Here is a 26,548-nt window from a genome sequence, read left to right on the forward strand (position 1 = left end):
AACCAATCAATCATCATGTTCATCCACTAAAGAATTTTTACACAACCAACTCGGCATGTATGCCCACTGAAGTATTTTTTACATAACTAACTCAGCACATTGTACTAATGAAGTAGTAAGTTCTGAAATGTGTTTCAAACCTGTAAGTGACCATGAAGATCTACATGGTAGGTTTGAGACCTTTAATGGGCTTCAATTTTCTGTTGCATGAAAAGGAAACAATATTTCAGCTTCTGTGTTATGACCTCAGTATATAAACAGAAATCTTATCCATTTTGTTTCCACCAACAGGCATTTCTACTCCATTAACGTTTCCAAACCATCTATGTCTACCCTGTCTAAAGTTCTACTCAAACAATACACAGATATTATGTACTGAATTGTATAATAAGTCAGCATTTTTAAATGAGAAAAAAAATGTAAATATTGATGATACTTCTAAGATTAAACACTCTGATGATGTTATAAGTATGTTATAAATTAGAAAATTGTAAGTTTCCACAAATAAGAATTGCCTTAACTGCTAAACCTTACCCCACACTTTAGTTTTAATTCCACCTTATTTACAAAAGCAAACACTTCAAACTTAAAAATACCTTAGTCATAAAATGTAAATATATCAGACTACAGTAATGCTTTCACTGGAACACACATGTACTTCAAACATGAGAAAAACTTTAGTCACAAAGTGTAAATACTTTGGACTCAAAAAATGCTTTAACCACAAAAACACAGGAAAATTAACTAAACTGAAATACTAACACAGTGTTTCTAGAGGACAGTGAGAACCAGTGCAGATTGTCTTTTGAACTAAAATATAAATATTAAATATAGCCCTAGAGTATGAGCTGTACAACACTTAATATGCTGTTAGTTTATGAACCAATTTCACACGTCACACATTAAGATGAGGTAAACACATGCTGCAAGATTACGAGTACTGTCAAACTTTTCCAAACATTCACCAATGCACCAAAGGACAACCACACCATTTGTCCAAAGACACTTAAGACTTGCCTCAAACTTATGACTGTCGATCACAAGTAATATATTACCAATCAAAATAATAGCATTCCAAACTATGGATCTATCTGAACCAAATATTGCAGTACTTGAAAGTTAAAATGGCTGAATGTGAGAGCTACGTCTGAGTACTTATTCTGTGTTATGGAGAGGAGTCAAAATGCATATGATATAACATTTTAACTCTATGGATGGGACATATATTTTCCAGTGTTCCCATACTTCTACACTGAACTTAGGACAAATGTTTCCACCTTCTAGGTTCATTTTGATTGTCATCATTAGATGGTGAGTTATAATCCTCTTGTCCCATTGCCTCTTTATCATCATGCATTTGAAGACAACTTGACTCACTTTCACCACTTTCTAAGTTATTCGAGTCAAGAGCATCAAACATATTTACACAGTAATTAGGGTTACTACTTACTGCTTTGGTGATACAGGCACAAAACAAATTCAGAATTATAGTTAATATAATTTCTTCAATACAGGATCAATTCAATGCACCAATTATATGCACATTCAGTTAGCAAATAAACAACAAAACCTGTTTTAAAATGTGCTTACCACCCTAAGAATAAGAGATAAAGAACAAAATCTATTTAACATAAAACAAGCAACAAAAATGTTTCAAACTGTGTTTATTCAACACTTAGAGATAAATAATAAAGTAAACCACTCTAATAATTATCCATTCAAATACACAACCAAATCATCATTAGGGTGCAACACAATTTTTTATTACTATAATAGCTTTATTTAATCTAGAATAAATTGGTAAACAATATTATTTGTACAAGTTGTTTCTCAAAAATATTATTCATCTACTAAAACTAAACCTTACTCTTAAAATGTAAAACCAGGAAACAGAACAAATATAACTCCAAGTTCAAGAATCTGGAAATAAAGTTGAGACTACTAATAAAACATTGTTGTGGTTCCCAATGAAATAAAGACATTTATTTTCAGTGGTAAGTCTGTTGGCTAAACACTAAATATCTGAATTCAGTACCCAAAATTAGCAAAGCTCAACCTATTGTATAGTTTTGCATTTAGGAACAAAATAGTGATGTCAAAAAAAAAAACGGATAATTCCTATGGCTGAACTGAATGCACAAATCTAGACGTAGTAACTAGTGGAAAGTTAGATGCAAATGTTAGCTTAGTATATGTGGAAAAATCAACAAGTTACTGCACCTTCAATCACGTCAGCAAAACTGGATTTTGCATCTGGGTGACGCAGCAAAGATTTGGGAGTGAAGATGATAACCTGTCCAATAAGAAAGATATATTATGTGATATTACAGATTATTATTATTATTATTATAAAGCACATTATAAACAGTTTAGATGACCTGTTAACCTCTTAGAGAACTTATGGTCTAACCTTTAGTTTGAACAACTAAGCAAGACTTCTCTGAAACTGTACTTGTGAAATGAGTATTAATAACACACAAATGATTGGTTGGTTTGACTTGTTTTGAATTTTGTGCAGAACTACACGAAGGCTATCTGCCCTAGCCTTCCCTAATTTTGCAGTGTAAGACCAGATGGAAGGCAGGTAGTCATCACCACCCACCGCCAAGTCTCCGGCAACTCTTTAAACAACGAATAGTGGGATTGACCATAACTTATAACGTCCTCACGGCTTAAATGGCGAGCACATTTGGTGTGATCGGTATTCGAACCCGCGACCCTCGGATTACGAGTCGGACGCCTTAACCCACCTGACTATGCCGGGCCGTGAGATTTGATAGTATTGTAACATTTGTGATAGGTGAAATAAAGATCCGCTGGTATGCAAGACAAATAAACTGTAAGAATAGAAAAAAACTAGGCACGTAATCCGAGGCTCGCGGGTTCGAATCCCTGTCGCACCAAACATACTCGCCCTTTCATCCATTGGTGTGTTATAACGTGACGGTAAATTCTAGTATTCTTTGGTAAAATAATAGCCCAAGAGTTGGTGGGTGGTGATAACTTGCTGCCTTTTCTCTTATCTTACATTGCTAAATTAAGAACAGCTTACGCAAATAGCCCTCGTGTGGCTTTGCGCAAAATTAAAAAACAAACAAAGAAAATCACGTCAAGTTACTGTTTTCTGTTAAACCTGCTTTCACAGCTTCCTAATGAGTCAGAATAATGTAATAGATCAATAAACCCTACAGCACTGCCATTGTAGTTACTGAATACCTTCAGATGCGCCGCAATGTATGTGCGTTTTTTATATTTAATTAGTAAAGAACTTGGATTGAAAGACATTTAAATTACTCTTAAATTTTTGACAAAGAATTAAACATATAGTTAAGGCTTCTTGTAATCAGACGACTTACTGATATCTGCGTTAAGGTATCTGCTTACTTCAGTTGGCAGGACGATATTTTATGAAACTTTCAGAAACCAACGTTGGCTTCACCTCATTACAGGAACAACGCTGATACCCTGTGAGTGAATTACTTCTTTACAAGGGTGTATATATGGTGATGTTGATCATTCTTTCTGTTCATACTTCTTAGAAGTTCCCGGATGTCCTAAGCGTTGTTATAAGACAAGAGTTTAGTTTATAAATGTTTGAAACTAGTCTGAAAGGGTTATTTATTAAATGTTTACCCTTGTTGGACACTTACACATAAACTGCTACGCCAAAACTCCCGGCCTGATATAGCCAAGTGGTTAGTGCGTTCGGTTCTCTGGTTCATTCTTTGTCCCACCACACATGTTTGCCTATTCACCGTGAGGGAGCTATAATGTGACGGTCAATCCCACTATTCGTCGGTAAAAGAATAGCCGAAGAGTTGAAGGTGGACGGTGATGACTAGCTGCCTTCTCTAGTCTTTCACTGTTAAATCAGGAACGGCTAGCCCTGATACCCCTGTGAAGCTTTTCGCGAAATTCAAACAAAACTATGTAGTAATCGTGAATATTTCCTTTAATAGAAAATTACCATGCAAAATATTTTGTAGGATGCAATAAAATTTGTCTTGCCACGTTTATTCCTGAACAGAACGATTCTACAATTTCAATTCAGTGGATCACATTCTACCATTATTCTTGAGCCGCAATGCAACATCTTTGTGTAACGATAATGGGTTGTAACTTGTCATTCTTTTATCCGAGTGATGCAACATCTCTATGTAACGATCTTGGGTTCAAACTAGTCATTTCGCTATCAGTGGACTTATTTTTAAAATTTGTCTGTTTTTATATTGTCTTCCTTAAGTAACATTTTACGTTAATAATATTACATGATTTCTTCTTTAAGAACGATAATCTATTGCTGCGGTTGCATCCTTAAAAGCCACATTAAACTACTAATCAAGGATGTCAACGGCAAATAACAATAAATCTCATCCTGATGAAAATACATAGAAATGAAACCAAACGTCGTTCAAAGTACTCGTCTCAAGGAAGGTAAACTATACTTGTAAATTTCTACTTACTACTATTATCTCTACACATTTCGTGAAAAGGATATGAACTTTTTATTTCATTGATATTTTAAGTGATTCTGAATACCAATGTTTTCTTCTTATAATCCATAGATGTATCGGTGAAGTCCATATTGGCTTTTTAAAGTAATATATTCGACAACTTATTTCTGAATCATCACTTCACTGATTATAGGGTCCTTAGTAGCACACAAGACACAAGAAGTAATATATATATGTAAGTGTTTACATTACACCCACTAATTGTTGCTTCAATTTTCTAAGCATTTAACACTAGAGAATGAGTCATTTTATCCTACATTTCTGGTGTAACAGACAAAAATAGGAAATATTTAATAAGTTGAATTATATAGGTCACATCTGTTGTGAATAATATACATAAGAAGCTTGGTAATTTGACGTTTAAAGGACACCATATGAGATCTAACAGTAAACTTTCCACTAAAGCAGACTGTTTGCTCATCAGAGGTAATTTATCTTTACTTGTGTGTGTTTCGTTATAGCAAAGCCACATGGGGCTATCTGCTGAGCCCACCGAGGGGAATCGAACTCCTGATTTTAGCGTTGTTATCTTTACTTATTTTGACAAATATTCTAGAATACAATACATTTTTCTCAAAGTCTTTTCTGAATGGTCAGTCAGTGATGAGAGGATAAAAAAAAGTTGTAAGTTTTCAAATGTTTAAATACTGTTTCTCTTTACCCGTGATTTGTGTAATATAATCATTAAAACAAAATATAAGCCATACTAAAATACACGCCAGTTCACGCCAAATCATGTTGTTCCAATTTTAAATGAACTAAATAAGCCTTATGTTTGTGTCACGATTTTCTTTGAAGATCCTTCTTACGTGTATCTTCCTTGATGATTCTGGTGTCAGAGACTATTGAGGTTCAGATATATTCACATCTAATTTAGAGCTGCTGACCAAAAGGAATGAAATCAGTCTTCACCTATCTACTCTAAATCAAATAACAGGATTGATTCCACTCTAAAATTACCCTCATACCTGAAGATACAAATCGTGTTCAGCGACATATTGTTGCTCGAACCTTCAACTTCTAATATGTACAAAATATACAATTTTTTTTTAAATTAGAATGAATTAATATAAATCGCTTGTGTAAAATATCCTAATGTAGGTTTTTTCAGCTTCTTTATTGCTCTTTGAATATTTGTTTATACATAACACTTTTAGGAAAAAAACTTTCGAAGAATCTTTTATTCAGAAATATAACAATAATCTCCAGCTAGGAAAGCAGTAAGTCTATGGATTTACAACACTAAAATAAGGCGTTCGATTCCCCTCGATGGACACGGGAGATAGCCCGATGTGGCTTTGCTACAAGAAAAACACACACGCGTGTGTCTTTTCAAAATAATCTTTATTTGAGCTACAGACACAAAAAAGACTTTACATTAACATAGAATGAGTAATAGCAGAGTTACGAAACTGTTTTTTTTATTTAAATTACATAAATTTTACATTATTTTATTTCTTCTTTAAACGTTTATTCAATTAGTAATTTTAACATCAATATCAATTTTTCACATAGAGCTATGAACTTCAGGGAAGCAGTCATGGAGACTGTACTGCTCTCAAATAATATCAGCAAAAACTATAAATTATAATAATAATAGTACATGTAAATTTGAAACTAGTAACTATTAAGTTTAATTCAAATTAAGAATAGACTTTTTTATGCTTTCCAAAATTTCAATCTCTTAAAAATACGGTTAACTGCATTTTTAATTTTAGTCGTGTTTGGTCTTGGTTGTTCTTTCCAAATGATGCGTTGTCTATAAAGTAACTATTGGGTTGTGAGATTTTCAGTTGATCTATTGCGCCACTCAGAAGAACACGTGATGGTGTATCCTATCCTTGACACAGATTGAAAGAGAATGCAATTATATAATGCCTTTACAAACTTGTAATACTTTTTAAAACACATGGACACCTTCCATCCAAGATTTCTAAATTGGTTGTCAGCCTTTGGTTTCACTTTTGGTAAAATTTCCATCAATCTTTTCTTTGAGCCGTGAATGGTCATTAAATATCCACGATCAATAAATTCCGTTTGAAAGACTAAAGTTTCATCAATGCAGCTGATGAAATCATCCTCATGCTCTTTTTGAAATTGAAGAAAAGTGAGGTTTTGTGAAACAAGAACTTCTGCTAGTTCAGTTTCATAGTATTTAATTCCCTGCAGGAATGTATTAATACTCTCATCGTCTCCAGGAACAATGAAATGTTTTGTCTTCATATAATGAATAAATAAAGGGAATATGGTCCCACCTTCTTGAAACTGATATTTCTTATCTTTAGGCAGATACCAAGGTCGTTCACGTACTGGAGTGGTAAGGGAACTGCCTACTTCACATTTGGAGAGCGTTTCAACTGGAATCCTGTGTCTGATTCCATCGATACTCAAACGTATAGTTTTTATTCCTTCAGGAAACATGGCAAAATATCAAGCTATGGCAACTTATTTCACTTGAGATCCTTATTTCCCAGATTCCGATTATTTTATTTGCTATCGTTCATTAACTTGTCACGTAGTAACTATATTTCGTAAATGTATTTGTCTTTCCGTATCTAAGCATTACTTTTTAATTATTGTTACGTAATGCATTGTTTTATCAATAAACGACAACAGCCAATATTACTTAAACAATTACAAATATTATTGTCGAGTGAAACAATAACTATCATTGAATAAATTTTCCTTCCACGAATTCCTCATTTCTTGACCAATCAACACAAAACGTGACACTAGCGCAAATAGTCCTCATGTAGATTTGCACGAAATTGAAAAATGAAATAAACAAACTGTACCCTATCATTTCAAACGGCTCGGCATGGCCAGCTGGGTTAAGGCGTTCGACTCGTAATTCGAGAGTCGCGGGTTCAAATCCTCGTCACACCAAACATGCTCGCCCTTTCAGCCGTGGGGGCGTTATAAAGTGACAATCAATCCCACTATTCGTTGGTAAAAGAGTAGCCCAAGAATTGGCGGTGGGTGGTGATGACTAGCTGCCTTCCTTCTGGTGTTACACTGTTAAATTAGGGACGGCTAGCACAGTTAGCCCTCGAGTAGCTTTGTGCGAAATTTAAAAAAACAAACTAACAAAAGAAACACATTTATTAATTTTTTTATGCTTCTCTAAAATGTTGTCTATGTGAAGTCGTCACAAACGCTGTTATTGGCGAAACTAATTCAAAGGTGAAAGTTGTGAAGATGAGGCGGCGTGCTTGAGTTAGGATATAATTTGTAAGTGTCGTCATTCAAATTTGTAGTTAGCGTTAATAATTTGATTCCTGTTAATTAAATTTTTTATGTATCACCACAATAATATATTATTAATCTGCGCTTACTAGAATATGTTCATTATGGGGACATATTTGATACTTAAGCTTTGAAGAAAAGATAAATTATGACTCAGAATCTGATTCACACGAAATGAAATTGAATGTCTTATTCTATTTCGGGCCTGTCATGGCCTAGCGCGTTAAGGCGTGCGCTTCGTAATCTAAGGGTCGCGGGTTCGCGCCCGAGTCGCGTCAAACATGCTCGCCCTCCCAGCCGTGGGGGCGTTATAATCCCACTATTCGTTGGTAAAAGAGAAGCCCAAGAGTTGGCGGTGGGTGGTGATGACTAGCTGCCTTCCCTCTAGTCTTACACTGCTAAATTAGGGACGGCTAGCACAGATAGCCCTCGAATAGCTTTGTGCGAAATTCCAAAAACCAAACCAAAACCTTATTCGATTTCGACCCAGATTTAGCTATCTGGAAACTGAAGAGACACCAACTTGTTATGTATATGTAGGCCTCTTGTATCCAGGCTTAGTTTTAATTATAATTTTAAGTACATATTTTAACTTGTTAGTAATAAAGCGCGAAGGAAGTTGTAACATGTGATGAAAACGAAGTAATAACTAAGAGTTTGTTTGTTTTGAATTTCCCGCTAAGCTACTCGAGGTCTATGGGCTCATCGCCCCTACTTTAGCAGTGTGAGACAAGAGAGAAGGCAACTCGTCATCACCACCCTCCGCCAACTCTTGGGCTTCTCTTTTACCAACAAATAGTGAGATTGATCGTAACCTTATAACTCCCCCACGGCTGAAAGGGCGAGCATGTTTGGTGCGACAGGGATTCGAAACCGCGACCCTCAGATTACCAGTTAAACGCCTCAATCCACCTGGCCATTCCAGGCCACTAAGTAAGAGTAAGACGTAAGAGAATTTAAATTAGTTTCGTTAATAATTCCAGTGGGAATGATACTATATTAACAATAATTTGAGTAAATGAATAATATATATTGCCTATAATATTTCCAGGGCCATTTTTCTATTGTTGTATGATTTTAATTTTGTTAGTTGAGTACTTGTAATTAAACCATCAATTAGTGATGTTCTTGCATCATGTTTGAGGTCTAACAAATAGCTTAATATTTAGTACTAAATATTTTCACTGACAGTATAATAATGTTTGATACTTAGAAGTTTTTACAATGTTAATAAAATGTTTATTTTCTTACTTATTTATAATATTGTTTGTGAGGTTTATGCAATTTTTAAAGGCATTCTCTGTTGGTGTTAATCATTTTAATATTTTTGTATCATTCTGCATGACACCTAATTATTGTATTTGTTGGAAGAGTTCCAGAAGTGAATAAAAATTTAATTAAGTAGGAAGTAGAGTATGGTATAAAATATACATCATATGATTAGAATAACCATTATAATTTCTTTTAAGTTTATCAGTGTCTTATTTTGGGACATTTGATATTTATATGTATCAATAGCTTGTTTGTATACTTCCAGGGGAACTGTTTTAGGCTTAAATGGGAAACTTTGACAATTATGCAAGTTATAACTTTTTCTTACATTAATGGTGCATTAGTAAAGGCAGAAATGGAATATCAATAATCATAGAATTCACATGTGTCTGTTAGTTTGTTGTAACTCAAAAACGAATTAAATAAAAAATGCTGCATTGACTGACCATATCCAAGGGTACAAGCTACAGTGGGGGATCATAATATGTACCCAAGGGTTTTGAGGTTACTGAAGAAATAGGACCCACACTGCAGTGGGGATACACTGTCTATCAGTCTAACCTCCATTCACCAGTCTCATATAAGAAATAGAGTAGCAACAGATATACAATTAGAAATAGAAGTTAGGACAGTGAGACGTGGGTGCTCAAGCCCACAACTTCCTACATGTAAAAACGATGTGGGACATGTTTTTACACATAAAACTACAAACATGATTTATAAAATACAATGCAACAACTGCCATGACTTCTATATTGGGGAAAAAAGCAGAAAAATGGAAACTTGATTAAAAGAACACAAAAAAACATCTTTGCACGTTTTTGAACACTGCAAATGTAATAAACACATTATCGTAGGAGACATCCAGATGCTAAGTAGGCAAACAAATAGAAAATCAAAGGAGCCCTACATATACAACAAATAAAATTAAAATGAAACCTATATAAGGGAACACCTTTATATCTATACTAATTCATAACCTTACATCCAACTGCAACACCAATCCACAATCCTGTACTTGTTTATACTCTTGTCTCGAAGATGTGCTCAGCATTCTTCAGTTGCAAACTTTCTCTATTAACCTGAAGGTTTCCTAGGAAGGTCAAAATGTTCTCCATTTATTAAAAGTGTCAATATCAATTCTAACTGTTCTGAAATACATTTTTGTTTCAAGTGGGTTTCTTGTTATCAAGAAAGCTTAATATTAATTAATGGTAAGAATTTAATGGTTCATTTAAGTGACTGTTCTTTAATATTTCACATTTTACTAAAAATATCCCATGGTTTGAGCTACAGTGTGGGATCATAATATGTACCCTAGGTTTTGGAGGTGACTGAAGAAATAGTTTAACATGTGTGAAGAATAGATGTAGATGACTTAATACAGAGAAAAGTGCTGGAATTTAGAAATAAACATAATACATTGAATGGTTGTTTAGTTTAACATTTAGGATGGCTTAAAGCTATGAAATGGGTTAAAAAGTAACTTATGAAAATTGTTTATTAAAAGCATTAAATAAGTACAGCGAGGTGCCATTTGTTCCTACATGGCTGTCCGTAAATGTCCTTTTCTGAGAAAGTAGAGATTTTATTCAGAAAGAAAACATTGATTTCTCTTTTAAGTTCTCTGTAAGTACTGACCTCCACTAGTTCTAACAATAACTAATTTCATAAACCAGTCACGCTAATATAAAAATAAGTCTTGCTGGTACCTTGCCATTGTTTTTTAAATTTTAACGTTGTGCCCTCTTGTCATAATGGGGTATAAACATTGTTTAATGAAATTTAGTCAACTTATTCTAAATTTGGTAGTGAGGAAAGCTGAAGAATACTAGTAAATAAAAGGCTGTCACTGATGGAATTTTGGCAAGCTATAGTTTTAACTTTGTTGTATGCATTGATCAAACTGAAAGAAACTTAAAATTTAAAATGAATAAACATAAGTAAAATGTTGAGAAAAAAAAGGTAAAATTCCTACATTATGTGAACATGCATGCTGTATCAGTCTTATCATTTATTGGAAAAGAACTGTTATTTTGGATCAATTGAATGAAATAACAGCTGGAAATATCAGATAATTTATGAAAGAAATGAAAGTGAAAGTAATTATAAATAAAGATAAAGGTTTGGCAAGTCAACCGGTATGTGAATGGCATGTTTTTCTGAAAGTTCAGTGTATTAATTAAGTACTCACATGATCAGTGGCTTTTTACATATTTATGGTTTGCATGCAGAGTACCTGGTTTGAGACTATTTAAACTTTTCAAAAACATTGATCACTTGAATGCCTTAATTAAATTGTACCCTTGTTATTTGTGAAGTACCTGAGGGTCAGTGCTTGGGCTTGTATTCTTTCATATTTACATTAATCATATTGCTAGAGGCATGTCATGAGAATTTACTGAGTTATATTCAAAATTTAATTAAATTACTTTTATTATCATGGTAAGTAAACTTGGCAACAAAACTTAGCTTGTAATATAAATTTGGAAATTATAGTTTTAATTTCCTAGTTTTATAAGACAACATTTAAAAATATCTTCAATTTTCCATTGTTTCAGTATTGTGATATTTGCTCTTTAAGTATTTCCTCTTCTCTTATTTATTGACCACTTCTCGAAGAAGTACAAAATTTGACATAAGTCGCTCATTATAATTAACTAAATTTTTATTGGGTCTTATTAAATAGTAAGAAAGCCAGAAAATTTTGATAGTCCTAGAACAATATGTGCTTTTAGCATGTTATTTTGTATTCTTTGTTGCATTTTTGATTAACTAAAAATCATTTAGTGCAGTAATACCATTATAATAATAGTTTTAATTAAGAGTTGATAAAAAACCACCCAGGTAAGTATTATATTTCTTGTTTTCATGTGTTTACTTATTGTTGTAAAGGTAAATAAAATATAAGTTTTAGATTAGGTTAAATAAAAAAAAAAAAAACATTTTCCTGTGATATGCTCATTAGTAACCAATGCATTACATAATTTCTTAGGGTAACGTAAGCTACATGTTTACAAAGTGGTTCACAACTTGTGTGGTGATATCATTAGTTAAACACAGTTCAAAGAGTAATAAAAGCATAAATATATATATATTGTTAAGGGCTTAAAACTATTTAAGACAACCAAATGTGTCATGAAGTGATTCTTGAAAATAAAAATAGCAATATGTTTTCTTTCATGGTATATGAGGTGTAGAGTTAGAATGGGAAAATAACATAACACATAAAGTTTTACTGAATAAACACACATTGAAATTCCAGTGCAATTACCCACCCTTTTCACAGTTATAGCTATTTTTCATATGATTTCCTTCTAGTGCACAGATTGTCACTCACTATAAGCTTTGAATTACTATCTAATTACACATGTATGCCACATGTGCAAATTAGCATTCAACAACCCTCTACCAGTATGAGTGTAACACATCCTTATTCTGATATTTACATTACCACGTCAACCTGCCACCATCAAGGCAGGTTATCTTAATTGCAGGGTATAGCCATACATTACAAACCCTCTCAGATATTTCCAGTGTCAGTGTTTGGTCGCTCAAAGACGTCATGTGCTTGTTCTTGCCCAGAATGGTTGGAAGAATAAGAGATGCAGCATTTGAAAACGATTCATAACATTACTTATCCTGAGGCTTGAAAATTGCTGTCTAGCACGTCATCTCAGATGTATGTTGCTGCATGTCATCCCACAACTACAGTGGGAGTGCAGACAGATATCTCTGTGCCTCCAAAAGAATCATTCTCAAACCAAATGAAAAGGATTTTGGCCTGCATTGTTAAAAAAGTTGATGAATCAACTTAACATCCATCTCTGTCCCTAACATACATTCCAGCAAATCCCAAGATCCACTTCCTCTGGTTCTGGGTACAGGCATTTCTTTGGGTGCATCATCTTCTCCCACCACAAGATGCAAAATGATCATTTGTTCTTGTCCTCAGTTGCTGGAACCCTTTTTAAACAGCATAGACCTACCCAATCGACACAGGTCAGGATACAAGGAGGTTGACAGACCTCCCTCAAATAAAGACAGTAAAGAAAAAAAGACATGGTCAAAAACAGAAGGGCTCTTCACCCATTTTACCTGTACATAAATAATAATGTCCAACTTGATACAGTGTAATTGTCGAGGTTTACGTTGTAATCTGGATGACATCAAAACACAGATTGCTTCCTACCATTCTGTATGCCTTTCCTTACAGGAAACATTTCAGAAACCTGCCAATACAGTCACCTTTCAGCATTTTTTTTGTACAGAAATGACAGGCTGTGTGATGGACGAGCTCATGTAGGGGTGGCGTTGTTGGTTGATTAGCATGTGCCCACCCTGTCTTTGCCACTGGATGCACCCTTGGAGTCTATTCCTATCTTGCAAGGTGTTGCTGTACACTAATGCTAGTGATAATTTATTGTTTATTTATAACACCTTGTCAAGAGGATAAAATTGGTCTTACCTGAAATCTAGTATGTCTTTTTAAAATCCTAAACTTGTATATTCTTATCCTTTGGTTTTTAGATATATCACAAGAAATCACAACACATTCATCCTTTCTGAATTAATTTATATATTTCAATAACATCTGTTGTTTTTTTTTAATGCTCTTAACATGCTTTTCATAAGTTACCAGGTAAGTCAATCACCTGTTTCAGTTGAAAACAGAGAAGCTACCTAATTCTGTCTAGTTACTTTTGTTTTGTATATGCCTTATCAACAAGCTCTTTTTTATTTTGTAAAATCTCAGTCATCAACATTATTTTAACAGAACTTTCAGGTCCTTAATTAAAGGAATATGTTTTAAAGTCATTTTAAATACTTTATTGTGAGAGAGAGAAAAATGTAAAGAAGATTGTATGGTCAGTAGTATGTGCTTAATAGGCATTCTCTACTCATTCATACGAAATTAAAATAGTCATATTGCTTCAGATTCAGCCAGTAAATCAAACCACCCCACCCACTCCCCCCAAAAAATTATATTTACCAAAAAGTTTTGCATACTTCAAAGTCATCTTCATGTTAATGAAGGGAGAAGAGTTATAACATTTATGAAAACATGTTATACACCTAATGAAGAAAATACTAAATCACATGTTCATTGCAAATTTAATCACATTTTATATCCTTATTTTAAAAGAGACCAGAAAATAGAGAGAATGGTGTTTCTGATTTTAAATATTTCTGGGAGAGCATGCCTCTGGATCTTCCTTAAGATATTGTGCATAAAATATGGTGTAGAGTCATAAGCCAGCACTACATAGTACACTAACAGGATTACCTGCCTGATTCATTAATATCACCCACTTACTCTTAAACATACTGAAAAACCTGCCTGTTACTCTTTTCTGAAGAAATCTTAATATAACCTTTCCATCCCTGGAGTAATTTTAGTAACTATAGTGTGAACAATTTACAACAAATCAGTGTCATTACTCAGACAAAGCTCACACAATATTTCAAGTGAAGACTATGGAGGACCAACTGGTGACTTGAATAGAAAGATAACGTCCTCTTTTTTTATTTGATAATCAGTTTAAGTTGCATCACTCTGAACAGTCCTTTATACATCACCATTCCTTCTTGTGTATGAAGACCAAAGTTGTACACCACTTCATAAGTATTTGGTGGATCAGAGCAAGATATATTGATTATTTTTCTCATGAAGTAGTTTGATCCTTGAGGCACTTGACACCTTGTAATTTAGAAGTTACTTTTGTTTCATAAATGTTTAACAGAATTTGAATTAATAACTTTTTCTTTAATTATGTTATGTAAATCACTAAGATTTTCTGTACTTAATCTTTACACATAAAAGGGATTTTAAGATTATAATTTTTTTTTTTATTATAATTTCTTCAATTAATATATAAGATTTGATGTAAAACTGCAGAAAGACTTGCCAACATTATGGTTAAGAATGTAACTGAAATGTGTCTGAGGTAATTAACCACCTGAATACAAAAGTATCCAATACCAAATAATTAGTAGTAAACTGTATTTTAACAAAACGATTAATTATGACACATTGAAAAACAAACTATATATTATGTATTATAAACATTCTCCTGATTTTATTCCTCACTCATGTTTAAAATTAACTATAGCAAGTAAATTTAGAAAAGTAATTTTTTACAGCATCCAATCAAGAGCAGTTTTCCTAATGAAATCACTGGTGGTGTTTTATCAAAGTGAAAAGAAAATTAGGCTTACTAGAAGTTTCCAAAATGGTAAGTGTATCTAAAGAATTTTATAAAAATGCTTTTCGAACTAAAACATTTAAGCTACTGATTGTGATCCACATACATATTCCATTATCAATTAAATTATACTCCATTAAGTCTGTATTTGGGCTTGGTCATTCTGACTAGTTATGTAATCCCATGTAATAATGAAACTACATAAATTACTATAATGTTCTAAATATACTAAGTGTATCATCGTAAGTTTTGGCAAATGTTTATGCAAACGTTACAAGCCTTTTGTAAACTAAAATTATATTTCAAGTAAATTGCTTTTACAAGATATTTATCCAGTAATTTATGAATTCTCTGTCAAGTAATGCCGTGTAAAGTGTGATTTTTCATGCTAAGAACAAAACTACTTGTGTTCTCTTCATTGTTTTTATGTTTAATTTACCTTACTTATAATACCATCTAAATGAATGTTTTTTTTTATTTTTCATAGAACTTTAAACTTGCTCTCTTATCTTCTCTACCATGACACCAACTGTAATGAAAGTAGTGAAACAAATGTTGAAGTACAAAATAACTGCAGATTCTGAAAATGCAATTACAATTTTATTTTAGCATAACCTCAGTTTTCTAAACATTTCCTGATTGGCTGCTTTTGATTTTATTACTTTACAATACCTTTCTGACCCAATATAATGATATAACTGTCAAATATACACAGTAGTAAAACATAACCAACCGACTGAAATACAAAGTGTAATGAGGGCACTGAACATCTTCAACATCCACATCCCTTCTTCCACCTCTTGTGAAGCAGATTGATTTTTTTGTTCAAAAGTGGACTATTTGTCTCTTATCTATGTTTATGCCAGGACCTTGGCCTTGAAGATGCTGTACACTATTCACCATCTGAGACTTCAGCCTTGAACAGGGTCTTTCCATGCATCTCCAGTTCAGAGTCTATACACTGGCTTCCACTGGTTATACTTTTTAGGAATATACAGTCTGCCATTCTTCCCTTTGGTCTTCATATTTAGGTGAAGCTGACTGAGTTCAGTATGTCATAGATTGACGTTGCTTTCTCCATCGATCAGCCCACCACAGTATGTTTTATTACAACCTCTGCCTGCTACCTTTCTCTGAGTCATCTGAGGAAGGTTGATACTCCATTTGGTTGTACTATTTTCATTGCCAAACATCTTTTGAACCATTCTTCCATTCCCAATTACACAGATGGTTTGAAATCAGTTAAGTCTATTGGATCTGCCATGGTTTGTTGTAGCTAGGTGGTTTCGTACAATATCCCCTGTTTCTGTGTTCACTGTCAAGTTATATAGCATTTCTTTTGTTCTGGATGATATAGAAGCTACACAGTACACTCACTGTTCTATTTACACCAACTCTCTTCACTCTACTGGTCAGAGAATTGGTTTGTGTTAATTCTCACCATGTTTTCGCAACATTCAACACTAGCTGGCCTATTTTTCTTCTATCTTCTATTCACATCCAGTTTTTCAGGATAACTGGCCATGTTGGTATTCACAGGAACGAGTTTGCTGACATTAAATCGGTCTGTTCTGATGCTGTCATTGCTTTGCTTGTTCTGTATATGGACTACAGTACTATATTCAAGGCTCAGCTTCATACCAGTTGGCAGTCTTCTTGGATTGAGCAATGTCATAAGTTTTTCTAAGTCAAATCTTCTGTTTCTCTTTAGCCATCTTGTTTCAGTAAGGATTGGAAGGAGGAAGTTGTCCTGGCTAGGTTATGCACTGTCACAGGTTAATAATCAATAATTTTGTTTTATTTGGGATTGATGCACTATTATGTGGCTTTTGTGACATTGAACTCTCAGTAGCTTACATTTTACTGTTGTGCTGTTATGAATCTGAGTGATGGTGCCATTTTAGAGATGCACTTTTCACAGATTTACATCTTACCATGGACAATATCATTGTCAATGGTGACACTGTCGAACTTGATTGTGTTTTCAAATATTTCTGGGACATTGCCCTTTTTAATTCTGTTTAAGTTTTTAGCTGCTTTTGGAACATTATTTGGTTTTTAACTTTACTTTTAATTTGTATAATATTTGACTTTGGTATTATTATCACATATTTGCACAGATAGTGTTGTTGCTTTGTGACATAAACCACCAGTTGACAAACCAACCAATGAGAAACTACAGTTATGAAAAATGTGAGTGAATTTATGTACTTTATCTATAAAACCTTTTTATGATGGACAAATTCTTCTGTATCAAATAATTAAACATCGTAATATAACTTGTTTGGAATGTTCCTATTTAAAAATGAAAATATAACTTTACAAGTTTAACACAATTAATGATGGTGATATTTAAATCTAATTGGTTTGCTTTATTTCTAGCAGAAAAGTTTTTTCTGGAGTGAGCTCTGGTCAACATAAAGAAAGCTGTGCCCAGAAAACCTATATGTCTGCAAAGCTTTACTGTAGTCTGACTTGTAAGGTTTGCAATGTAAGGAAATTTTAGTCTAAATAAATAAAGATCTGCAACTTGTAGACTAAAGTTAACACTCATTGGAGTTTCTTGTACCAGTTTGAATACATGTTGACCAAACTGCATAAATGTATTATCAAGTAAAAATTTCATGGCTTGTAAACATGTACTTGACAGAAACAGTGGTAATTTTCATAAGTGATGTGCCATATACAGTCCTGTGTTTATAGAAGCAGAAAAGCCATAAGCTAAAGTCACCAAGAAACTAAAATTTTTCATCAAACCCTCTAATTTTATTAATAGGAAAACTGGTGCAAAGATTACTAAACTCAAAAGTTTATACTGTCATTGCTTCAAAGCTTTTAATTTTCTGTTAACATTAAATGGAATTACCATTGATTACACATTGATTAATACTTGTTCTCTCAGTCTCTCTTTTATGTTTTAATAACATTGTATTATTTCTTTAAAAGTTGTTTGTAATTCAGACCACTACCTACAATAATTGACATTTCCTTTGTTATAGTTTTTTATTGCTGGAATAAAACCTGTATTTTTACAGTATTTTTATGTAATTTTAGAATCTAAAGTAATGTAGGTTTAACAATATTTGGTCTGACCAAATGTGTGTTAAAATCTAATGAAACAGAAATTTCAGTTTTATTATTTATGAACTTTTAATACCTGGATGTTTTAATGTATTTAAATTTGCTAAGCTTTGTCATATTTAAGATTTGGAAGATTTTAAACAAAATGATCTTTTTAGGTTTTATATATGCATTTTAAAATAAGTAAGTATTGCCAATTACTTGATCAATATTGCAGCATTCCACTGTGACTTACCAGACTTACTAACTGATCTGTATTTTGGTAATAAATACAAAAAAGTACTGTTTTTTTGGATAACATTTTCCCCTTCCTATTAAGATGCAAGACAAATAATCTTGAAAACTTCTCACTTTTTGAAGACTGAGTAAACCATGTGGGGGAAGTATTCTGATATTTCAGATGATTATTCACATGTTAGATACAGAAGTAGCTGTACATAAGCAGGTACTTCCAAAAATGAAGATTTGGGCAGTACCCACTATGTTTGATTTGTTAAATTTAGTGATAACTCTGTAAATAGAAAAGATAGGAAGTTTTTAATTTACACTCTAGCTTTTCAGTATTGGTAATTTGAGTTTTTAATTCATAGGAAACTATAGTTGTTATATTTGAACATCACAAACATCTAATATCTACCAAAGCTGCAATCAACATACCAGGTGGTGCACACAAAAAAAAATTTGTTATTCAAGAACTTTGTTGTAACACTTATCTTTAAAATAAGAAATTAATTAATGTGTAATTCTAAACTTTGAATTATATGTGACATCAAACTTACTGAAGTACATTCATAAAATGAGGTCACTAAAAGTTTGAATGTAAGTCTACAAAGATGACAAAACCCCCTTTGACCCCAAACCATAGGAAGACCTGTAGTGAGATTGTTAATTAAATTATTCTTTAAACAGCAACAAAGCCCATAAGACCAGACTCATAACCAATTTTACTTGTTACGGTTTACATACTTCTAACTTCTAATATGTTAATTGTGTCTTCATAATATTTGGTAGAGTTTATTAAACTTTACAAGGCTTTTGCATATAAAAAACCAGGTTTTTTAATGAAGTAATTTTTAATAGTTTAAACTACCAGTGAAAAAGGCTCAACTTTTACAGCCCTTACATAACTGGAGTGAACCACATGAGCTTTATTTAAATGAGGTATCTTCGGCATTTCGACCACCTGTTCCCGCCAACTACACGCATTGGCCTCGGGACACCTCGAACAGAGTCTCAGAGCAAATGAGAGCGAGCGGGAAATTTAAACAACCGCGCCCGCCGCCTACCGACGAGGTAACCCATTTCTTCGGCCTGTTTCGCGCATGCGTGGACCAACAGCAGCTTGCTGCGGCGTGTCGGACGTCTACTCGCAGTTGTGGCGAAAAGAGCCCGAACGGTTGGCGGCGGGTCCTTCGATTCGACGTCTCTAGAGGATATCTTCGGCATTTCGACCACCTGTTCCCGCCAACTACAGGCATTGGCCTCGGGACACCTCGAACAGAGTCTCAGAGCAAATGAGAGCGAGCGGGAAATTTAAACACCCGCGCCTACCGACGGGAAACCCATTTCTTCGGCCTGTTTCGAGCGTGCGTGGACCAACAGGAGCTTGCCACGGCGTGTCGGACGTCTACACGCAGTTGTAGCGAAAAGTGCCCGAACGGCTGGTGGCAGGTCCTTCGATTCGACGACCCTAGAGGATATCTTAGGCATTTCGACCACCTGTTCCCGCCAACTACACGCATTGGTCTCGGGACACCTCGAACAGAGTCTCAGAGCAAATGAGAGCGAGCGGGAAATTTAAACACCCGCGCCCGCCGCCTACCGACGGGGGAACCCATTTCTTCGGCCTGTTTCGCGCGTGGGTGGACCAAGAGAAGCTTGCTGCGGCGTGTCGGACGTCTACACGCAGTTGTAACGAAAAGTGCTCGAACGGTTGGCGGCGAGTTCTTCGATTCGACGTCCCTAGAGGATTGTTTCGGCATTTCGACCACCTGTTCCCGCCAACAACACGCATTGGCCTCGGGACACCTCGAACAGAGTCTCAGAGCAAATGAGAGCGAGCGGGAAATTTAAACACCCGCGCCCGCCGCCTACCGACAGGGGAACCCATTTCTTTGGCCTGTTTCGCGCGAGCGTGGACCAACAGCAGCTTGCAGCGGCGTGTCGAACGTCTACACGCAGTTGTAGCGAAAAGTGCCCGAACGGTTGGCGGAGGGTCCTTCGATTCGACGTCCCTAGAGGATATCTTCGGCATTTCGACCACATGTTCCCCCCAACTACACGCATTGGCCTCGGGACACCTCGAACAAAGGCACAGAGCAATTGAGAGCGAACGGGAAATTTAAACACCCGCGGCCGCCGCCTACCGACGGGGTAACCCATTTCTTCGGCCTGTTTTGCGCGTGGGTGGACACACAGCAGCTTGCTACAGCGCGTCGGACGTCTACACGCAGTTGTAGCGAAAAGTGTCTGAACGGTTGGCGGAGGGTCCTTCGATTCGACGTTCCTAGAGGATATCTTCGGCATTTCGACCACATGTTCCCGCCAACTACACGCATTGGCCTCGGGACACCTCGAACAAAGGCACAGAGCAATTGAGAGCGAGCGGGAAATTTAAACACCCGCGGCCGCCGCCTACCGACGGGGTAACCCATTTCTTCGGCCTGTTTTGCGCGTGGGTGGACACACAGCAGCTTGCTACAGCGTGTCGGACGTCTACACGCAGTTGTAGCGAAAAGTGTCTGAACGGTTAGCGGCGGGTCTTTCGATTCGACGTCCCTAGAGGATATCTTCGGCATTTCGACCACCTGTTACCGCTAACTACACGCATTGGCCTCGGGACACCTCGAACAGAGGCACAGAGCAAATGAGAGCGAGCGGGAAATTTAAACACCCGCGCCTACCGACGGGAAACCCATTTCTTCGGCTTGTTTCGAGCGTGCGTGGACCAACAGGAGCTTGCCACGGCGTGTCGGACGTCTACACGCAGTTGTAGCGAAAAGTGCCCGAACAGCTGGTGGCAGGTCCTTCGATTCGACGACCCTAGAGGATATCTTAGGCATTTCGACCACCTGTTCCCGCCAACTACACGCATTGGTCTCGGGACACCTCGAACAGAGTCTCAGAGCAAATGAGAGCGAGCGGGAAATTTAAACACCCGCGCCCGCCGCCTACCGACGGGGGAACCCATTTCTTCGGCCTGTTTCGCGCGTGGGTGGACCAAGAGAAGCTTGCTGCGGCGTGTCGGACGTCTACACGCAGTTGTAACGAAAAGTGCTCGAACGGTTGGCGGCGAGTTCTTCGATTCGACGTCCCTAGAGGATTGTTTCGGCATTTCGACCACCTGTTCCCGCCAACAACACGCATTGGCCTCGGGACACCTCGAACAGAGTCTCAGAGCAAATGAGAGCGAGCGGGAAATTTAAACACCCGCGCCCGCCGCCTACCGACAGGGGAACCCATTTCTTTGGCCTGTTTCGCGCGAGCGTGGACCAACAGCAGCTTGCAGCGGCGTGTCGGACGTCTACACGCAGTTGTAGCGAAAAGTGCCCGAACGGTTGGAGGAGGGTCCTTCGATTCGACGTCCCTAGAGGATATCTTCGGCATTTCGACCACATGTTCCCGCCAACTACACGCATTGGCCTCGGGACACCTCGAACAAAGGCACAGAGCAATTGAGAGCGAGCGGGAAAATTAAACACCCGCGGCCGCCGCCTACCGACGGGGTAACCCATTTCTTCGGCCTGTTTTGCGCGTGGGTGGACACACAGCAGCTTGCTACAGCGTGTCAGACGTCTACACGCAGTTGTAGCGAAAAGTGCCCGAACGGTTGGCGGCGGGTCTTTCCATTCGATGTCCCTAGAGGATATCTTCCTCATTTCGACCACCTGTTCCCGCCAACTACACGCATTGACCTTGGGACACCTCGAACAGAGACTCAGAGCAAATGAGAGCGAGCGGGAAATTTAAAACCCGCGCCCGCCGCCTACCGACAGGGGAACCCATTTCTTCGGCCTGTTTCGCGCGTGCGTGGACCAACAGCAGCTTGCTGCAGCGTGTCGGACGTCTACACTCAGTTCTAGCGAAAAGTGCCCGAACGGTTGGCGGCGGGTCTTTCGATTGGACGTCCCTAGAGGATATCTTCGGCATTTCGACCACCTGTTCCCGCCGACTACACGCATTGGCCTTGGGACAGCTCGAACAGAGTCTCAGAGCAAATGAGAGCGAGCGGGATTTTTAAACACCCGCGCCCGCCGCCTACCGACGGGGGAACCCATTTCTTCGGCCTGTTTCGCGCGTGCGTGTACCTACAGCAGCTTGCTGCAGCGTGTCGGACGTCTACACTCAGTTCTAGCGAAAAGTGCCCGAACTTTGAAATAAATTTACATCTCATGTAGGTTCTTCAGGGAATAGAATATCTTCACGTTAACAGTGTAATACACAGGGACATCAAAAGTCAAAATATATTAGTTGGTATGGACTGGAGCATAAAACTAGGTAAACTTTAAGACATATAATATCAGGTTTGGTTATTAGAAAAAAAAGTTGACTGCAGGTGTTTTCTTTTTACAGATTCCTAATAATTTGTTCAATGTTACTGAAAATCAGGGGTGTCTAAAACCCTTCAGGATTATCTTTTATACACATCTAATTTGTAGCCAAAATGTAGAAATTAGTTGAATATGTAAAAGGAAATACACCTGCAGCTATCTTGTTTTACAATACTTTTGAGCTTGTACAATATTTTAGTAATTTACAGCATTTAAATTGCAATATTTAATAAGTTTTATACCATTTGTATAGATATTTTTATAGAAACTTTTGTCTCTCACCATCCAGCCAAACTGATAAGCTATCTTATTGAACAAAATCTTTTTTGGCTCTGACATGTAGGAGACAAAAGATAGATTTGAAATGATATTTTCGACACGCCACTGGTATTGAATCACAATGGACAAACTGAGAATAATGTAAAATAAAAACACACCATCTGCACTTAGCTTGTTTTAATTAGAATTTTGAAATCAGTTGGTTTTCAATATTGTGCCAGCATTCAGTGCTTGTGCAATGATTTTTGTTATTAAAGTCATTACTTTCATTCGTACGTGAACAGAAACACATACATTATGAAGATGTTGATACGTTACATGGAAATCATGTTTACTCAGAAATAAAAAATATTCACGTATAAGAATTAGTGTTTACAGTTCTCATGTTCAGTACAATATTAATGTACAATACATTCAGTACAATATCAACTACATAGCATAGCTATGTATTACTCTTTTAATAAATGTGTATATAATTTGACATGTAAGCCTGGTTTTACGTATGTTTACTTGCAATGACACAGTCATGTGCCAAGTAATTTTCTAGCCTCCTTTACTGAAATAAATTGCCATATATTACTTTGAGGTGTTTAAATAAATAGAATTCAAAGAAGAAAATAATTTTACTTTTATATTGTTTTTATGACTATTGACCTAAGATATTTGGAAATTATAAAATAATTTATTGGACGTTACATTTTTTTTAATACAAGCGTCTTCGAAACACATTTGATTAAGAATTTTTGTTCTGAAAATAAGTGCGAAACACGAATAAAAAGAACAGATTTGTAGCAATATTTTGTTCGTTGACAAGATTTATTTGGATGATTAATTGTTTCTATTTTTCTATCAAAATTTGCAATAGAAACAACACAAATCAAAATTACAGTTAACTGTTTGAATATTTCTGTTGTCAATTTATCTTTAACAAATGATAGCAGAATTTTATTTCATTATAAATTATGTGTCTGATTATTGAAAAGATAGTTTTGTTACATCGGTAATTTGACAGGAGGAGAATAGGCACGAAGAATGTTATCTTTATGTTGTCGTGCTCTCAAAAAAGGATATCATACAACTGGCTGAAAAAAGTAGTTTTAACAATTTAAAAATTTTACTATCTAAGTTGATCCTAACATACTGACTACAAAATTGTAAGAATTATTAATATACTTTAAATTCATTTTGTCAGACTAACTTGAAATTCTTTCTAAATAATTTTTTGTTTTCATTTTCACTCAACTGAAAATTTTATTCTTGGTAGCTGACTTTGGATTATGTGCCGTTATAACATCACAAGAAAGTAAAAGAACATCAACGGCCGGCACTCCGTACTGGATGGCACCCGAAATCGTTAAAAAGAAAAAATACGGATGTGAAGTCGATATATGGTCTTTTGGCATCACAGTTATTGAGATGATACAGGAGAGCCTCCTTATTGTAATGAAGATCCCCTCATGGTAAGTGTTGCCAACCAGACCGTACAGCCATGGAGAAAAATTAGATTGAATTTCAACTTTCTCCTTATTTGAATGTACTTTCCTTTTTGTATGTAAATATTTTGATGAGTTGAGAGTAGAAAATTATGATTGAATAAATCTATAAGAGTTTCCTTCTGGATAAATTTAAAGTATTTCGTATAAATTTCAAGATCTTTTAAGAATTTGGGTAAATTAATGCTTGCGTTAGTTAAAGAGAAATGTTTCTGTAATAATATTACTCATAAAAATTATCATTGTTTCGCAATACCCAACTTCTTAATAGTGAGATTTCGTTTACTTGAATACACAAATGATTGTATAATTTAGTTGAAATGTCTTCCAGCAACTCTAATAAGAAAAGACAGAACAAGGCTTGCCCATTAATCACACATATAGATATACATAAAGTCATGATGTCCCATTTCTTTTTCAGCTATTTGATCTCATAACGAAAAATGGGAAACCTGATATTAAAGAAAAGATAACATTTCTCTCGTATTCCAAGATTTCTTGGAGAAGTGTTTACAAGTCGACGTACGGAAACGATATACAGCTTCGGAACTCTTGAAGGTATGTCTTGAATTACTGTTACTTCACTATTTTATTTTGTTTTGCTTTGAACCTATTACCCTAATGACATACATCAAAAAGCAATATTAATAAGTCGAAGAATTCGTTGTTGTGCTTGCATGTTCATTTTACAGTTTGAGTACATCGACTTCAAACACCACTGCATAATTTACCATTTTTATTTTGTAATATCCATCAATCCCATACAATATTACATTTTACTGCTGAAAATTTACCTGACTTGACGTCAAGATATATGGTGTACTTAATAGCGATTGGGGAACAATTCAATTCTAGAGCAATTTGTCAGAAAGTCCAGCTGGCATCACATAAAGCTTTTATGCAAGTTCTATAATTTCCTAACAATCCTTCATGCCTTGGGAGCTGTGACATGACAACAAAACTTAATGTATGGTGTTAAACACTGTTTTTATGAAGCTTTATTTGTGGGTTGCTATTAAATTTATTCTTCTCAGTATATAAATGTTTTATATGCTAAGTTCTCTGTTAAGACACTGCATGTGGTTCTATGACAGTTATTTCAATCTCTATATTTCATTCAAGCATGAATTCTAAAGAATACTGATTATTCTTACGCTGGTTCATTCAGTTGTCAAGAGGGATCAGTGAAGCGTTACCATTGTGTTGAAATCTACAATCAGTTACCGCATGGGAGAATTATATCCGTAAAATGGAAATAATGACAAAATATTATCTTGTCGTAGCACTTTTGCACAGTACTGTCTGTATACAGAGACTGATTTAACAACATGTTTATGGTGTAGAATTGGTACTTTTTTAAACAAATATTTTTTTTTTATTTTTCATTCAGCATCCTTTTATATCACGAGAAAAGAAATGTGAACAACATAACCAAGCGATGTGAGGCCAATATTCATCCTCGTTTGTATTTATTTTTTTGTGTATTCTATGTGTTGTTGTTTTGTATGTATTGTAAGCATTGGCACGTTAAATATTTATGATGTATAAATTGGGTTATTTGTTTTATATTTAATTATGTTATTTGGCTGTTAAATTTTACTGTATGTATATGTTTTATAATGTACAATATCATTATAAAATTGAAAGAATTAAAGGAGAATTTGTTTGAAATTACATTATTCTGTTCATATTTGGTGATTAAATCAACTCTAGAAAAGAATAAGTAATTAAATATCATATTGCCATTTTTGGTCCAAGTTATTTTATTTTCATAACGGATAATGTTTGTGCTAAAAGTACTCAAATATCTACAAATAAAAAGAAATATAGAAGTTTTTAATAGTTTAATTGGTATTTTCCAAGATATATCAATCCTACACAAAATATTTCAAATGATATAAACAATA

The 26,548-nt window shown here is 35.4% G+C and overlaps 1 long non-coding RNA gene across 1 annotated transcript in view; it reads left to right on the forward strand.

Moving 5' to 3' along the window:
* LOC143231402 (uncharacterized) overlaps positions 1–18,244 on the forward strand; it is a 45,418-nt gene extending 27,174 nt beyond the window's left edge. The window contains exons 6-7 of the long non-coding RNA XR_013016898.1: positions 15,177–15,268; positions 17,621–18,244. This is a non-coding gene — a long non-coding RNA (uncharacterized LOC143231402). The remainder of the gene's footprint in view (positions 1–15,176; positions 15,269–17,620) is intronic.
* Positions 18,245–26,548: the final 8,304 nt, after the last annotated feature.

Source organism: Tachypleus tridentatus, chromosome 11 (assembly GCF_004210375.1).
Source record: "Tachypleus tridentatus isolate NWPU-2018 chromosome 11, ASM421037v1, whole genome shotgun sequence".
In the NCBI taxonomy this organism is placed as follows: domain Eukaryota; kingdom Metazoa; phylum Arthropoda; class Merostomata; order Xiphosura; family Limulidae; genus Tachypleus; species Tachypleus tridentatus.